Source organism: Manihot esculenta, chromosome 11, assembly GCF_001659605.2.
Source record: "Manihot esculenta cultivar AM560-2 chromosome 11, M.esculenta_v8, whole genome shotgun sequence".
In the NCBI taxonomy this organism is placed as follows: domain Eukaryota; kingdom Viridiplantae; phylum Streptophyta; class Magnoliopsida; order Malpighiales; family Euphorbiaceae; genus Manihot; species Manihot esculenta.
In genome coordinates, this window is record NC_035171.2 from 25,033,311 (window position 1) to 25,047,018 (window position 13,708).

The following is a 13,708-nucleotide window of genomic DNA, read 5'->3' on the forward strand; positions in this document are numbered from 1 at the left end:
AGCAGTGGTTTGTAGCTGGAGAGCCATGGTTTGAATGTCTTGGTTAGACAGGGTCATGGTGGGAGTATTCCCTACCAAGCTTGGCGAGGGGTTAAGAGAAATAGGAGTTTGGTTATTCATTGTTGTAGGGCTAGAAAAAGAGAACTGCTGCCCATCTTGGGCAGAGCTCAGGTCATTTGGAATGTTAAGGTTACTTTCTTGGTGGTTTGTCATCGTGGATCTCAGTGGGTTTTGAAAGTAAAAACTCCGGTGATGAAAAGATCTCCTTCGTTTCCCACAGACGGCGCCAATTGATGATCTGAGATCCAATAGAATAGGGTTTTACAAGGGTTCTTGTATTACAGAATAAGGCTTAAAACTTTCTGAGGAGGGGACTCCTCTTTTATACATTGTCTTGCTTGCTGGTGACGTGTAAAGGTCTCTCCAGGATTGGGCCACGCGTCTCTGCCATACAGATTCGGGTGTACTAGGGTATCAGCTGCCTGCTACATGCGTAACGGCCTCTGATTCTCCTCATGCGTACGTTCGAGCGGATCTGCCAGGCTGTCTGGTGAGTACTGTTCTGGACCCCGGGCTGGGCCGAGAGTTGGGCTGGACGCTGGGCCTGAGAGGGGTCTGCTGGTCAGGGATCAGGCTGGACTGAGTGAGGAAGCTTGGTCGAGCCCGGCCCGGAAGCTGGAATGAGCCAGGCTTGTTGGAGGTATCAAGTACGTGGGCCTCTGTGTCATGGGCCTTTGGCTGTGGTCAAGCCCCTGTTCTGGGGTGAAGAAATCCAGCGGTCATCAGGAGGTAATAAGAAGCTTGATGATGAAAATTCATGATGAATTTAAGATTTTTAAAATCGCTGGGAAGATAATCTGAGTCATAGGGGTGAGCAGTATTCGGTTCAAATCGAAAAAACCGATCGAATCGAATTGATTTAAAATTTTGGTTCGGTTTTTTATATATTTCGGTTCGGTTCGGTTAGGTTTTTAATTTTAAAATTTTTGGTTATTTTGGTTCGGTTCGGTTTTGATCAGAAAAAAATCGAAAAAACCGAACCGAACCGATTAGTGATAATAATATATTTTTTCAATAATATAGAGAAATTAAATCATATTAATATTAAAATATTTTAATTAAATTTTAAAATATTAAAAATAAAGTGTAAAAAATAAAAAAATTAGTAAAAATCGAAACCGATTAAACCAAACCGAATCGAACTGAATCAGACCGGTTCGGTTTGGTTTCTGACCAAAATCGGTTCGGTTCGGTTTCTGACCAAAATCGGTTCGGTTCGGTTTTCATAAACACTAAAATTTCAGTTTTCGGTTTATTCGGTTCGGTTCGGTTTTGAATCGAACCGACCGAATGCTCACCCCTAATATGAGATGTTCTATTTGACAAAAATAAATAATATGTGAGTTAGGTTTTAGGAGTCCAATGGAATCCATTTGAAACATAAAGCTATTTTTATTTGGGCTTAACCTTGAATATTTTCATTCTATAGCGATTAAAAATATTCATGGTCGAGTTGAATTAAAGCAAGGATCAATAGACCCATTGGAGCCCCATTTGACTATAAGCGACACATAGGGGCAAATTTGATAATTCTTAAACATAAAGATTCAACTCATGAATATTTTTCCATTTTCTGAGTGGAATCGGCCGTTTTTAACATTGGAAAATCGGGAATTCAAGTCTAAAATAAAATAATTATATAAAAAATAAAAAAATAATTAACAATTTTTTCAAAGATAATATTAGATTCCTGGGAGGCCTTTGGTGCAGTAAAATGCTTGGTTACATAAAAGGCGGCCCAACCCAAAATAAAATCTACCAAGAATTACAAGCCCAAAAGCAAAAACCTTAAATTAGTAGAATTCCAAGAGAAGTGGCACCACTCTTATTGTCGTTGCTGTGCCTCTGGCCAAAATTCTAAAGAATAATCACTAGCTAGAAAGGAAGGAAAAAACTAAAATCAATGACTTTATTTAGGCACAATGGGAAAGAAAAAGTCATTAGCATCATAGAAAACATGAAAGGATGGATTTAAGGAGCAGTTTTGTATCGTTATAACACCGGCAAAGAATGAAGGATTAACATCTCATGAATTAGCACGTGGAGTAGAATCATTGCATGCATATTATATCACTAGTTTAAGACTACCTTTAACTTGAAAACCAAGACCACAAACAAAACACCTCAGGTAAAGAAGTTTTGTAAAGCCCTGGAAGAGAAACCTCGAGTACTTTGCAAACTCAGGTGATAGGAGACAATGATAGGGCTTATCGGCATTTCACTCATGCCTTATGGATCAGTGCTACTATCATAGTCTCAAGCTATTTTTCCATTTTAATAAAGGATAATCATAAATATAAGATCTCTAAAACCTAGAAAAAAAATCACCAAACAACTACAAAGAAAGCAAGTAGATTGAAAAAAAAAAACTCACTTAGTAACTTAAATCTACTAAAAAAACTTACTTTATTTGAAAAATAAAACCCCACGCGAGAGTGTGGAGGGAGAGACCCACTCTCCGGACTGAGGAATGACAGTCGTCTCCTACCTGGACGGATACTAACTGTCATGGACCCGTATTTTGACACTTATTTGGAACCATACGGCATTTGACTTGAACGCCTTCAAGTCAAGTCAGTTTTAAGAATCACCCAATTTCTTGTGAATATGAATATCCTGATTAATCAAGGTTAAATTGGCGAACAACGAAGGCAACATGCAACATTCAATCAGAAGAAGCTTCACAGTAGCACAAAAATAAGAACTGAATATGAGAATTCATGAACAAGCTACTTATTTTATTTCAAGAGCAAAATAGTAATTATACATTATATCGATACCATCATTACAATAATTCTCACCTCCCTTGTAGACAGGGGAACAGTCTACATTACAATAATTCTCACCTCCCTTGTAGACAGGGGGGCAGTCTACAAGGAGAGAAGGCACAGCTCAGGATTTCCGTAGGTCTATGGTAGTCAATTGGGCCCGGCCCCTACTGGTGGCCAACTTTTAAAGAAAAATACCCATATTAGTACTCATAAATTTCTACATAGAAAAAAAAGAAAAAAAAAATCTTTTAAATTTAGTAAACTTATTTAAAAAATAATAATTAATATGAATCGATGATAAATGAAAAACCATATTAGTACTATTCTAAATGAATGCTAAATGTATATCTATACCCTTAAATTTTACCAACAAATTTTTTATTATCTTAAATTTTTGAAAATTATTCATAACATACCCATTATAAATTTAATATTTTATGGTGAGATTATTTTAGAGTGCGTTCGTTTTTGCTGTGGTTTTTTATTTTTTATTTATTTGATAAAAAACCATAAAACTTGTTCCATTGTAAGTGTTTCATTTTATTTTTATTATTTGTTAGAAATTATTTTTAAAATTAAAAAACACAAATATGGATTTTTTTATTATAATTCCTATCAAACCATTATATTTCTTTACGATTTTTATTAGATTATTATTAACAATTTTAAAATCATATCTTAATCAATCAAATTCCTTTTTTTAAATATATATTCATTCAATTAATTTATAAATATATTTTTATTTTATTGTTATAAGAAAAATATACTATTTAGTTTTTTACTCATTAAATAGCTCCTTTATTTTAAAAATTATATTAAAAAGTATTTGAAATTTTAACAAATCTATTAATTATCCTTCTATTAGTTTTAATTTTTAAATATTTTATTATTTAATTTCTGTAATATATCGAAGGTATTTTAAACTTTTTACAAGAAAAATTTATTATTTAGTCTATATTATATGACAACGGATGGATTAATTAATATATTTTTTAAAATTTCAGGATATTTTAATGTATTTTTTAAAATTAAATAACTAATTGTGTGTTTTCATATATTGCAAGAGCTAAATAATAATTTTTTATTTTTGCAACACTTAATGGCTAAATTAATGGAAAGATTAACTAGTAAGCTTTTTAAAATTTCAACGATATTTTAACGTATATTCAAAATCAATAGACTAATTAATGAATTTTCTATATTATAGGGATCAAATAGTAATTTTATTATAATATCATATACTCTGTAAAATAATTTAATATTTATTTTTATGTACAATTGTTTATAAAATTATTTATATTATACTTAAAAAAACTTATTACTTATTTTTATGTAATAGAGTATAAATTTATTTTTATACAAATAATTTTTAAAAAATAAATATGAAAAACAAAAAAAAATATTTTTAATGTTTAAAAAATAAAAAACAAAAATCATACTGTATATATTTTTAATTTTACTTTTAAATAATTTAAATGTATTATATAATATTTTTAAATTTCATAGCGACATGTGAAACTTTTCTATATTATATATCTAAAAGTGAGAAATGGGAAGAGGATAATATTAGGATTATCCATTATGTCTCTAAATTATTTATTTATTATAATTAACTTCGATTTTTAAATTATTTAAATTTATTGTAACGATCCGGAAATCGGACCGCTACCGGCACTAGGATCCAGATCGGCTTAAGACTGCGGGGACCCGTAGCAAGCCTAACATACATCTTGTATACCTGTTTAATCCCATACATGATCAACATATACATAAAAATTTTGAATTTTCTCATTCATTTACCAAACTTAAGTATAAACATCAATTCCCACACTGGAGTCCTCATCAAATGCTCCAATGGGGTAACATAACATACCTTAAGTTTGGTTTACATAAACATTGATAAAACACTTTATAGATTATGTACAAAGGGATTAACCAACATATTAGGGTCAAACACAACTCTAAACCTTATTAAATATCATTACATTACATTACTGTACTATACTTTACATTATATCATTTTCATGTCCACATCTAGCTATTACATAAAACATGACTTCTTATTCTTGCTGACCTCCTGATTCTATCCCGTACCTGCAACCTGGGGGACTAAGGGAATGGGGTGAGCTACTAGAGCCCAGTGAGCAGAATAGTAAAATATTTAAAACATATGTTATCATGGAATGCATCACATCACAGACAAATTACATTAAGGATGAACTTGTCACCAATAGCCCACTACACATTCCAATAGTGCCAAGGGCGTAGAATGGGCCTCACTGGTCTTTCATACCGTATCATCACTATCTCATATCATATCATATCATAGTGCGGGCTAAAGGATCATCCAACATTCATCCACATCAACAACATAATATGCAATGCAACATATTCGTGAATTCTAATGCAAGCACCCTAATATATCTCATGGCATTCATGATGTGTGAATCATGCTAAAACTTTCATTATTTACTTTGAAACGTAAAGAGTCATTCTACTCACCTCTGGCTAGCTCTGACAAGACACTGAAGCAGCTGACTCACTGCTGGGGTCCTCGGTTCCTCGAGTCCAAACCTACACAGGTGGACTCAAATGAGGGACCAAACATACATGAACATGACTCTAAAATACTCCCCAAAAACCCCTAAAACACCTTAAAACAATCATAGGAATCATGCAAAGGAAGGCTGAATAGGGCACTTTCGGCGGCAGGTTCGGCGGCCGAAAGTCCCTTCCAGAGGCGAAACTCCCTTCCAGAGGCGAAACTCATGCATGTTCGGCGGCACCTTTGGCGGCCGAATCTCCCCTCTAGAGCCGAAAGTCCACTTTCAGGGGCAGGGTTCGGCAGCCAAAGGCTGGCCTCCACAGGCAGGTTCGGCGACCGAAAGTCCTTCGGCTGTCGAACCTGAGTTCTTCCAAAGGGCAGAACTCAGCTCCACATGCACATTTTGCCTCCCAAACCATTCAAACATGCATTTACCTATTATACAACATGCATACACAAGCAAATCAGCATTTAGGGGTCTCAAACTATCCTAAACCCCAACACAAACGCAAAAAGCGACTCAAACAACATACATTACTCATAAACTCAACATTAACCCTACATGCAATCAACTAACTTACACATGCATTTCTACCCCATAAACTTCATAAAACTTGTTTAAAACATACAAGAAAGGTAGGATCTAGGCTTACCTCTTGAAGATCGAGAGGAAAGACGATCCTAACTTGGAGATGGGAGAAATCTAGCTCCTTGGACCTCCAAGCTCCAAAACTTGCTCTAAGCTTCAAAAATCTTCAAAACCAAGTTAAAAACTTGAAGGATTTGAGGAAGAACATCAAAACCAACCATGGGAGGGCATGGACTTACCGTTGGCCGAAAATAGGGGAGAAAGTTCGCCCATTTTCAGCCATGGGTTCTTTTATAGGTGGCAAGCCAGGCCACCTTTGTAACGCCCCGGAAATCCGGACCGCTACCGGCGCTAGGATTCAGGTCGGCTTAAGGCCGCCGGAACCCGTAGCAAGCCTACATACATCCTGTTTACCTGTTTAATCCCATACATGATCAACAAACATACATAAGAATTAAAAACTCTTCTTTTTCTTCATATACCAAACTCAACCTGTGCATGCACTGTAATCATCATATACATAAACATTAATCCCTCTGTGGGATTTCATCAAAGCCTTTATGGCAATATACATTCAGTGTTGAGTTGGTTCACATATTCATCATAAAAATAAGATCATGTACATACCAAGGGATTAACAAATACTATGGTCAAGCACAACTCTATCCTCAATAACATAGTTACATAAACATAACTGTTTCAAACTTTACATTACATTCTTATCATTTGTCATGTCCACATACTCTAGCTATTACATACATATGACTTTTCTCTTCTTTTCTTCTCTATCAATCCCGTACCTGCAAACCTGGGGGTTAGGGGAGAGGGGTGAGCTAAAAGCCCAGTGAGCAGAAACTAAAAACATTATATTAAAATTCATGCTTTCATGAAATGCATCATATCACAGACAATTCACATCAAGGGTGAACCTGTCACCAATTAGTCCCAACATAGTCTCGTGCCAGGCCGTAGCATGGGGTCCTGGTCTTCCTGTCACAACATACATAAAGTCTCGTGCCAGGCCGTAGCATGGGGTCCTGGTCTTCCTGTCATATCATATATAAAGTCTCGTGCCAGGCCGTAGCATGGGGTCCTGGTCTTCCTGTCATATCATATATAAAGCCTCGTGCCAGGCCGTAGCATGGGGTCCTGGTCTTCCTGTCATAACATACATAAAGTCTCGTGGACTAATTGGATCATACAGCATTCACCCACAACCACAAAAATAAAATGCAATGCGACATATTCGTGAACTAATGCAATCAGCCTATTACATGTCATCATGATGCATGAAACATGCTCAAAACATATAATTACTTGATTTAAAACATTAAGCTTGTTTCCACTCACCTCTGGTTAGCTCTGACCAGACACTGAAGCAGCTCACTCACTGCTGGGGTCCTCGGTTCCTCGGGTCCGAACCTACACAGGTGGACTCCAATGAGGGACCAAACATATATAAACACAACTCTAATATATCCCCCAAAAACCCCCTAAAACATCATGAAAACATCATAGAAAATATGCATGAAATGGCTGAACAGGGCACCTTCGGCGGCACCTTCGGCGGCACCTTCGGCGGCCGAAAGTCCTGGACAGAGACGAAACTCAGCTAGGTTCGGCGGCACCTTCGGCGGCCGAAAGTGCCAGACAGAGACGAAAGTCTCTTTTCGGGGGCACCTTCGGCAGCCGAAAGCTGCCTTCACAAGAGGGGTTCGGCGGCCGAAACTCCCTTCGGCTGCCGAACCTGGTTTCTGCCAAACGGCAGAAACTTGGTTCAAATGAACCTCCTGCCTCCCAAAACCATAGATCATGCATATTTCTCAACCAAAACACACATACAAGTTCCTAGGGGTCTCAAACATGCATATACCCCATCTACAACACTTCATACACACACAAACAAGCTACATTGCTCAAACATCATCAAAACCCATAAACTCAACCTATGTCCTAACATGCATTCCTACCCATAGATCTTACTTAAAACTTGTTTAAAACATAAAAAGGGTTCAAGATTGACCCTTACCTCTTGAAGAAACGAGAGGAAAGCGATCCTAGCTTGGAGATGGAGAGATTAAGCTCTTTGAACCTCCAAGCACTCAAAACTTGCTCAAAGCTCACAGATCTTCAAAACAAAGTTATAAACTTGTTAAAACCATGAAAGATCTAGAGGAAACACTCAAGATCGAGGGAGGAACGGTGGAGACTCACCTTGGCCGACAATGGGAGAGAAAAAGCTCGCCCGTGCGGACCAAGGGGACCCTTTTATAGTGGCTGGCCAGGCCACGTTCGGGGGCCGAATGTGCCTCCGCATCCATGCAATGTTCGGCGGCCGAACATAAGGTTCGGCGGCCGAACCTGCACTTCCCTCACTTAGACTTTCGGGGGCCTAACGTGCCTCCCAAAGTCCATGCATGTTCGGCGGCCGAAAGTGAGTTTCGGCGGCCGAACCTGAGTTTTTCCTTAAAGAATCTTCATGCAAAAACTTATTTAAAATCATACTTAAAACATTAAAACACATGAAAACATTTTATAAAAACATGCTTTTACCCTTCTAGAGGTTTCCGACACCCAAATTCCACCGGACGGTAGGAATTCCGATACCGGAGTCTAGCCGGGTATTACATTCTCCCCCCCTTAAGAACATTCGTCCCCGAATGTTCCTCAACTAGTACATGCATAGCGAAACAAACATAACATACACACATATAGCACATGGAACACATCTCAACTGACCTCAGAAGAGGTGGGGGTACTGCTGGAGCATGGACTCCCGGGTCTCCCAAGTGCATTCTTCCAAATTGTGGTGGTTCCAAAGGACTTTCACCATCGGGATTTCCTTGTTCCTCAACTTTCTGATCTGAGTGTCAAGAATCCGCACTGGCTGTTCAACATAAGTGAGATCCTCTTGGATCTCCACATCAGGCTCGCTAAGAACCTTGCCCGGATCTGACACGAACTTCCTCAACATGGAAACATGGAAAACCGGATGGATTCTCTCCATAGAAGCAGGCAAGTCCAGCTTGTACGATACATTCCCAATCCTTTGCAGGACTTCAAAGGGTCCAATGTACCGCGGAGCTAGCTTACCCTTTTTACCAAATCGAACCACCCCTTTCATCGGAGACACCTTGAGCAATACTAGATCCCCCTCCTGAAACTCTACTTGTTTCCTGCGGATGTCTGCATAACTTTTCTGCCTGCTGGTGGCAGTCTTTATCCTTTCTCTGATAATGGGCACCACCCTGCTGGTGATCTCAACAAGCTCAGGCCCTGCTAAGGACCTCTCTCCAACCTCTTCCCAGCAAACGGGTGACCTGCACTTCCTCCCATACAAAGCTTCATATGGAGCCATCCCTATGCTAGCATGATAGCTGTTATTGTAGGCAAACTCCACCAAAGGTAGATGTTGCTTCCAAGAACCGCCAAAATCTAGCACACACATTCTGAGCATATCTTCTATGGTCTGGATGGTCCTCTCTGACTGTCCGTCTGTCTGTGGATGGAAGGCAGTGCTAAAATCCAACCTAGTACCCATAGCACTCTGCAGACTCCGCCAAAACCTGGAGGTAAACTGGGGCCCTCTATCTGACACTATAGATACCGGGACCCCATGTAGTCTGACAATCTCCTCAACATACACCTGCGCTAACTTATCCACAGAGTAGTTGCTCCTAACTGGGATGAAGTGAGCAGATTTGGTGAGTCTGTCCACAATCACCCATATGGAGTCTAGTCTGTTGGATGTTGCCGGTAACCCCACTACAAAATCCATAGCTATGTTCTCCCATTTCCATTTTGGAATAGGTAGCGGGTTAAGCATTCCAGCCGGCTTCTGATGTTCCAGCTTCACCCTCTGACATATTTCGCAGGCTGACACGAATTGTGCCACTTCTCTCTTCATAGCTGGCCACCAATACACCCTCTTCAGATCTTGATACATCTTGGTGGCTCCAGGGTGAATGCTGTATCTTGCATTATGAGCCTCTCTCATAATGTCTCCTTTAAGCCCGATGTCATCTGGTACACATAGTCTGTTCCCATAGCGGAGGATCCCCTTATCATCGAATCTGAACTCACTATCTTTGCCTGACTGAACAGTCCTGGCAATCTTCACTAACTCTGGGTCCTCGTGCTGTTTCTGAGCCACCTGCTCCAGAAACACGGGGGTTACTTTCATCTGTGCAATCAAAGCACCTGTACCAGACAACTCCATCTGTAGACCCTCCTCAATGAGCTTATAAAATTCCTTCACCACCGGTCTCCTCTCTGCCGTGATGTGGGATAGACTGCCAAGTGATTTCCGGCTTAAGGCATCAGCTACTACATTAGCCTTACCCGGATGGTACTGTATCTTACAATCATAGTCACTGAGCAGTTCTACCCATCTCCTCTGCCTCAAGTTCAAATCTCTCTGACTCAAGATGTGCTGCAGGCTCTTATGATCTGTGAAGATCTCACATTTTACCCCATAGAGGTAATGCCTCCACATCTTGAGGGCAAAGATAACTGCTGCCATCTCCAGATCGTGTGTGGGGTAATTCATCTCATGCCTCTTTAGCTGTCTAGAAGCATAAGCGATCACCCTACCATTCTGCATCAACACACAACCCAAGCCTACTCTGGATGCATCACAGAATACTGTGAAGTCCTCATTGCTGGTTGGCAGAGCTAACACTGGTGCTGAAGTCAACCTCTTCTTGAGCTCCTCAAAGCTTTCTTCACATCGATCGGTCCACTCGAACCTCTGATTCTTTCTGGTCAATCTGGTTAAAGGAGCTGCAATTTTGGAGAAGTCCTGTACGAACCTCCTGTAATAACCAGCCAAACCCAAGAAACTTCTGATCTCTGTCACTGAGGTGGGTCTGGGCCAGTTAGTCACAGCCTCTACTTTCTTGGGGTCTACCTCTATTCCATTCTCTGACACTATATGCCCCAAGAATGATATGCTCCTTAACCAGAACTCACACTTGGAGAACTTGGCATACAAGCCATGTTCCCTCAAGGTCTGCAAAACTATCCTCAGATGATGGGCATGCTCCTCTGCATTCCTGGAATACACTAGGATATCATCTATGAAGACAATAACGAAGTGATCCAGGTATGGTCTGAATATTCTGTTCATGAGGTCCATGAATGCTGCAGGGGCGTTGGTTAACCCAAACGGCATTACAAGGAACTCATAGTGCCCATATCTGGTCCTGAAGGCCGTCTTTGGCACATCCTCCTCTCTGATTCTCAACTGATGGTACCCTGATCTCAGATCTATTTTGGAGAAACAACCCGCTCCTGCTAGCTGGTCGAATAGATCGTCGATCCTTGGCAATGGGTACTTATTCTTGATGGTGACTTTGTTCAACTGCCTGTAGTCGATACAAAGCCTGAGGGATCCATCCTTTTTCTTCACAAAGAGTACTGGAGCACCCCAAGGTGAGGTACTCGGTCGGATGAAACCCTTGTCGACCAGTTCTTGCAACTGTTCCTTCAACTCTTTCATCTCGGCTGGTGCCATCCTGTAGGGAGGGATAGAGATCGGTCTGGTACCAGGCATTAACTCAATTTCGAACTCTATCTCCCTAGCAGGTGGTAACCCTGGCAGCTCGTCTGGGAAAACATCTAAGAACTCACTCACCACAGGCACTGAGGCGGGCTCTCTAACAAGACTATCCAACTCCCTCACATGAGCTAGAAACCCCTGACATCCCCTCCTAAGCAACCTACGAGCCTGAAGAGCTGAAATTAGACCTCTAGGTGTACCCCTCTTGTCTCCTCTGAAGACGACCTCTGACCCATCCTGACATCTGAACTTAACTACTTTGTCCCTGCAGTCCAAGGTAGCACCATGGGTAGATAGCCAATCCATCCCTAGAATGACGTCAAAGTCTGTCAAATCTAGAACCACAAGGTCGGCGGACAAGCATCTTCCCTCTATAAAAACTGGACTACACTGGCAGACTGACTCTGCAACTGACGGGTCACACTTGGGTCCACTGACCCATAGGGGACACTCTAACCCAGAGACCATCAATCCTAACCTCTGAACGGCTCTCGGTGCAATAAAAGAGTGAGATGCACCCGGGTCCATTAATGCATACACATCAGAACACCCAATGATGAGATTACCTGACACCACGGTGTTGGATGTGTTAGCCTCCTGCTGCGTCATGGTGAAGATCCTGGCTGGAGCTGATGGACCTTCACCTCTGAATCCTGCTGAGGAAGAAGCTGACCCTCTCCCTCTGCCTCTGCCACTGGCCTGTGTAGCAGCTAGAGCTACTGGCTGTGCCACACTTCCTGAAGCTGTCTGCTGTGTCTGTGCCATAGGAACTGCTTTAGGACATTGCCATGACATATGCCCCTCTTGCCCACATCTGTAGCAGGTCGTCGTCCCATACCGGCATAAACCCCTGTGTGGCCTACCACACTTCGCACAAGCTGCATTATCTGCCCCAGAACTAGAACCACTGCCAAATCCCAGACTAGACTTGACCTTGTTCCAGAACTTATTCTTCTTACCCTTGGGTTTACCCCATCTCTTACTGCCTGAAGCTGCTGCACTCAAGGTAGAGGGATCTAACCTTCCCCCACCCGGAGTTTTAGAACCAGAAGCTTGTGCCACTGTCTGTTTGACTGTCCCCTGAACGATGGCACTAGCCTCCATTCTCCTAGCCATATCCACTATGGCGTGAAAACTCTCTCTATCTGCTGACTGTACCAAGGAGGAATACCTGGGATGGAGCTTCATGATATACCTCCTCGACTTCTTCTGGTCTGTGCTAAGGTCTTGCCCAGCAAAAGGCAGCAACTCCATAAACCTGTCAGTATATTCATCTACACTCATGTCATCGGTTTGCCTCAACTGCTCGAATTCTATCATCTTTAATTCCCTTGAACTATCAGGGAAAGCCCATCCTGCAAATTCATTAGCGAACTCTTCCCACGATAGGCTATCCACCCTCGGCTTCACATAGTTTTTGAACCACTCACGGGCCTTTTTGCATTTCAAAGTGAAACCAGCCATCTGAATGGCTCTACTATCATCAGCTCCGATCTCCTCTGTGATCATCTTGACCTTCTCCAAATACACAAACGGGTCATCACCTGACTCAAACTGGGGAGCACCCAACTTCATGTAATCTGTCATTTTAGCCTTACTTCCCCCAGATGAGCTAGGCTGAGGTATCTGGGTATCTGGGCATGTAGGTGCTGGTGGTGGTGGAGGTACAGCATCCCCAGGGGTAGGGTTTGCTGGATTTGGATAGTATGGTGGAGGTGGGTACACTGGGTACTGTGGATATGGTGGGTAGTATGGTGGGTATGGCATCTGTGTGGGGTAGGGGTTAAAACTAGGGTAATCCGATGTACCTCCCATCGAATACCCGGGATTTTGGGTGTAGGGCGGATAGTGAGGTGACTGAACAAATCCCGAGGCCTGAGTGCCTCCTTGGGATTCTCCCATACCCTCTTCTGACATACTGACGCCCAAACTGCCATCCCTCCTTTGATCAACATCCATCTGATCCCCCATATCCTCTGACATACCTCCCTGCACTGTTCCTCTGACTGATCTGCTTCTTCCCAGATCTAAAGACCTTCTAGGGTCTCTCACTGCTCGGTCCCTGTTGGACCTACTTGACATTGCCCTAGGCAATGTTGAAGGACGGGCATCAATGCCCTCGTCCTGAGGTGGTATTCCAGTCAATCGTGCAGATCGACGGGTTCCTCTCATCCTGTTTTCTG